The sequence below is a fragment of the Pteropus medius genome, unplaced genomic scaffold (genome assembly GCF_902729225.1).
Source record: "Pteropus medius unplaced genomic scaffold, Ma_sr-lr_union100, whole genome shotgun sequence".
Classification (NCBI taxonomy): Eukaryota; Metazoa; Chordata; class Mammalia; order Chiroptera; family Pteropodidae; genus Pteropus; species Pteropus medius.
The window spans coordinates 1,463,482-1,468,807 of NW_024345916.1; positions in this window are offsets into that span (position 1 = coordinate 1,463,482).

A 5,326-nucleotide genomic window follows, 5' to 3' on the forward strand; every position below is an offset into this window, starting at 1 on the left:
TTAAAGTCAGCCCACCTGTGAGTAAATGCCAGTTTGATCACTTCTGGCTACGTGTTCTTAGGCAAACTGCTTCATCTCTCTGAGCCCAAACTCCCTTATCTATAAAATGGAGGCAATAAAAGTAGTCACCCTTAGAATTTTTTCAAGGACAAATTAAAAGCAAAAATGCCTGACAATGTTTATCACATTGCGTGCAACAGAGAAAGTCTTCAATAAGTGTAAGCTATTTTGAGTATTTTCTTGGCATTGTTCCATTTCTGAGTTCCATCTCCTCATGCAGTACTCTGGAAAAGGCTCTCTAGCAAAAGATTATTGATCTCCTTTTTCCTTCCAGAGCCGATAGTAAATTAGCCCAGGGGCAAGATATGGGAGTAATATGTTCAGCATTTCTTGCTGACATTTTCCATTCACCAGAAGGCAAAAGAAGTAATAAGGGAGCGATTCTGGTGTGGACTAGTGTCGTGTCTGAAGTTGGTGATGTGCTCGAGACAGGGACCTTGCGAGAAAGGCGACGTCACCTTCAGCATTGGAGCACAGAGCATCCACTCTCCTTGTCAGCTCTGTGTTCACTTCTGATCGACTCCCCGCTGCTCTCCCCATAGGGGCTACTCTGAGTAGCCTTCTGCTATCCTCAAGCTACCCTTTCTCCTCTGGCCTGATCTTGGAGAAAACCTCACCCTCCGCCATGACTCAGCCTCATCCTCCAGTCTGGCCTGTTGCACGACTCTAGCAGATGGTGTTCGTATTGGAGTTGTGTAGCTCGGTGTCCTTGTCATCACAGAGGCTCACTGCAGGGCTTGGGGCTTCTTCAGTTACAAGGCATTAAATATAATTCTTTCAATGGGCAGCATTGCTATTGCCTCTGCCTTGAAAGCTCTTTCCTCTCTCTTCCCACAGTCCACTGTCTCTCCCTCCCTCCCCTCAAAGAATGAATTCCTTCTTAGGCCAAGACCACTCTGGTTAACTTCTACTCATATTGAAGACACAGATTAAATATCACGTCCCCAGGGAGGCCTTCCCAGAAACTTATAAATCTCTTGTGTAAAAAGAATCCCTTGCTCTTTTTTTTTTTTAATAGCCTCTAATACAACAGTGATTTGCTTAAAGTCTACATAAAGGCTATGGGTCAGACAGACACTGTATCTGTCCTGGTCTTCGCTATGTAAATAAAAACAGTCCTGCCTCCCTCTGGCCTCCCCCAGCCTCTCACAGAGGCAACCTCTTATAATACTTCCTTTTTGAAACTCTTCCAGTGGCTTCTCTTATAACTCTAAATTTTATATATACATATTTTTTTTATTCACTGAGACAATAATGACTGATTTCCTACCATGAAAGATGAGGGTTTAATTTACTTTCTTTACGTCTCGTTTCATTGCCTCTCTTCTTTCCAATGTTTGTTATGTTTCATTTTCAGTTCTTTCACTGGATTATCTTTAAAATTGCAAATTATAAACCTAGGCCATTATTTCTTTCCGTAAACTTGAAACAGTTACTCCCGACTCCTCACTAAATCAGATGAGGATATTTGTATTCTTACCATTAATTCCTCTTGTCTTTTCCCTTCTACCTTCCAAAGTTTGTTAGTTCTACCTTTATTTTAATATCAGATTTATCACAAATGCAGTCTGTTTCATAATCATAATTTAGGCTTTTGTTTATCGTTTGATTTTTAAAGCTGAAAACAAGTAAACAGTTTGTTTTGGCTTGGGCTTTGTAGAATGTTTGTCACTGCAGAGCTACTGCAGCAGCAGAGTTCAGTTTTTTCTGTGGGCTCAACATCCCAGGTCCTGCTCTACTAGAAAAAGAACATGCCTAGGCAGAAGGTCAGTTTTCAAATGGTTTCTTTTTTTCTTATACTCTATTAATTCTCCCCCATGATCCCACAATCCTGCTTACTATTTGGACCATAACTTCCTTGTGCGGTTTATTTTAAATTGTTCTTTTTGGAGTCTCTATTGCTTTTTTTTTTTTCATTCTTGATAAGAGTGTATATGTTTTCTACAGAGTAAAAGTTAACTTACCATCAGTTGCATGAAATCACAGTCTTTCTCTTTTCCAAGTCTGATTTTTATTGCTTTGTAGATGTTGGTGGTTCTTTCTGGAAGCTTCTTGACATTTTTTTATCTTTTGTGTCCCAAAATTTTACAAGAATGTGTCTGACTTTTTTAAACTATATTTAGTAGGCACTTCCAATCTGAACATATCTGTATTCTATAGCCTTGAGAAATTTTCTTCTCTTTTTTTTTCTATTTTTCTTTTTGATTGACTCTCTTTTATTTCTTTTGTCTCATATTTTTATTTTTATGGGGGATATTTTACTTTTTGGAAATGTCTTCAACTTATTCTCTTATGAATTTGTTGTTTTTAAACTATTTGATGTTCCTTTTAGTAGTATCTATTTTTATCTTATTGATGCAATATTTTTCCTGAAGACGTATTATATATATTTTTAAATTAAATTTATTGGGGTAACATTGGTTAATACAATTATATAATTTTCAGGTGTACATTATCATTTGACATCTGTATATTTTATTGTGTGTTCACCATCCCAAAGTCCAGTTTCCTTCAGCTACCATGTATTTGATTCCCTTTACCCATTTCACCCTCTATCTATCCCCCTACATTTGACCTCCTTTACTCCATCTACCACCCCTCCTCTTCCCCCCACTAGTAACCACTAGTCTATAGTTCTCTGGTAACCACTAGTTTATAGTCCATGTCCATGAGTCTCTGTTTGTTTGTCCTGTTCATTTATTGCTTTTAGGTTTAAATCCCACATATGAGTGATAGATATCATGTGATTTTCAACTTTTTCTGTCTGGCTTATTTTGTTGAGCATGATTATCTCGAGGTCCATCCATATCGTCGCAAATGGCAGTATTTCATCTCTTCTTATGCCTCAGTAATATTCCATTGTATATATGTACCAAAGCTTCTTTAGCCAATCATCTATCGTAGGACACTTCGACTGCTTCCATGTCCTGGCCACTGTGAATAATGCTGAACATCGGTGTGCAAATATCTCTTCGGATATGAGTTTTCAAGTTTTGGGGGTAAATACCCAGTAGAGGGATTGCTAGATCATATGGTAGATCAATTCTTAGTTTTTTGAGGCACCTCCATACTGTTTTCCATAGTGGCTGTACCAATTTGCAGTCCCATCAGCAGAGTATGAGAGTTCCTTTTTCTCCGTATCTTCTTCGGCATTTGTTATTACTTGTCCTGTTGATTATAGCTATTCTAACAGGTATGAGATGGTATCTTATTATGGTTTTGATTTGCATTTCTCTAATAGCTAGCAATGTTGAGCATCTTTTCAAATATTTATTGGCCATTTGTATGTCCTCTAGGGACAAGTATCTGTTCAGGTCCTCCGGCCATTTTTTGATTGGATCATTTGGTTTTTTTTGTTGTTGTTATTGAGTCATTTGAGTTCTTTGTATATTTTGGATATTAGGCCCCTATCGGAGGCGTTGCTTGAAAATATATTTTCCCATTTGGATGGTTGTCTCTTTACCTTGTTGATGGTTTCTTTTGCTGAGCAGAAGCTTTTTAGTTTGATGTAGTCCCATTCATTTATTTTAGCTTTTACTTCCCTTGCTTTTGAAGTCAAATTCATAAAATCCTCTTTAAGTCCAAGGTCCTTGAGTTTAGTTCCTATGTTTTCTTCTATGCATTTTATTGTTTCAGGTCTTACATTCAGGTTCTTAATCTATTTTGAGTCAATTTTGGTGTACGTTGATAGACAACAGTCTAGTTTCATTCTTTTGCAGGTGGCTTTCCAGTTTTCCCAGCATCATTTATTGAAGAGGCTTTCCTTTCTTCATTGTATGTTTTTTGCATTTTTGTCAAAAATTATTTACCTATATAAATATGGGTTTACTTCAGGACTCTTGATTCTGGTCTGTGTGTTGGTTTTGCTGCCAATACCATGACGTTTTGATTACTTTCACTTTGTAGTATGATTTGAAGTTGGGTAGAGTGATGCCTCCAGCCTCATTCTTTTTTCTCAGGATGGCTTTGGCAATTCGGGGTCTTTTGGACTTTCATACAAATCTGATGATTTTTTGTTCTATTTCTTTAAAAAATGCCGATGGGATTTTGATGGGGATTGCATTAAATCTGTATAATGCTTTAGGTAATATGGTCATTTTAACTCTGTTGATTCTTCCAATCCAAGAACATGGAATATCTTTCCATTTCTTTGTATCTTCTTTGATTTCTTTTAATAGGGTCTTGTAGTTTTCATTATATTTCGTAAAATTTATTCCTAGGTCTTTTATTCTTTTTGTTGCAGTTGCAAAAGGAATTATTTTTCCACTTCTTTTTCTGACATTTCATTATTAGAGTATAGAAATACTATGGATTTTTGAACGTTGATTTTGTACCCAGAAACATTACTGTATTTGCTTATTGTTTCTAGTAATGTTCTTGTGGAGTCTTTAGAGTTTTCTGTATAGAGAATCATGTCATCTGCAAATAGTGACAGTTTGACTTCTTCGTACCTATTTGGATGACTTTTATGTCTTTCTCTTGCCTGATTGCACTTGCTAAGACCTCCAATGTTATGTTGAATAAGAGTGGCGATAGTGGGCAGCCTTGCCTTGTTCTTGATCTTAGAGGGAAGGTTTTTAGTTTTTCACCATTAAATTGAAAAACTATAATGTTGGCTGAGGGTTTGTCATAAATGGCCTTTATTATGTTAAGGTACTTTCCTTCTATACTGATTTTGTTAAGTGTTTTGATCATAAATGGATGCTGTATCTTCTCAAAAACTTTTTCTGCATCTATTAATATAATCATATGATTCTTTTTTAATTTGTTTATGTGGTATATCACATTAATTGATTTGCATATGTCGAACCATCCCTGTGCCCCTGGGATAAAGTCCACTTAATTGTGGTGTATAATCTTTTTAATATGTTGCTGTATTCGGTTTACTTGTATCTTATTTAAGATTTTTGCATCTGTGTTCATGAGAGATATTGGTCTGTAGTTTTCTTTTTTTGTGTTATCTTTACCAGGTTTTGGTATAAGAGTAATATTGGCCTCAAAATGAATTGGGAAGTATTGCCTCCTCTTTGATTTTTTGGAAGAGTTTGAGGAGAATAGGAATTAAATCTTCTTCGAATATTTGGTAGAATTCACTGGTGAAGCCACCTGGTCCTGGACTTTTTCTTTTTAGTAGGTTTTTGATGATTGTTTCAATTTGCATACTGTTGATCGGTCTTTTTAGACTTTTCGGTTCTTCTTGATTCAGTCTAAGAAGGTTGTATTTTTCTAAGTACTGGTCCATTTATTCTAGATTATTAAATTTGGT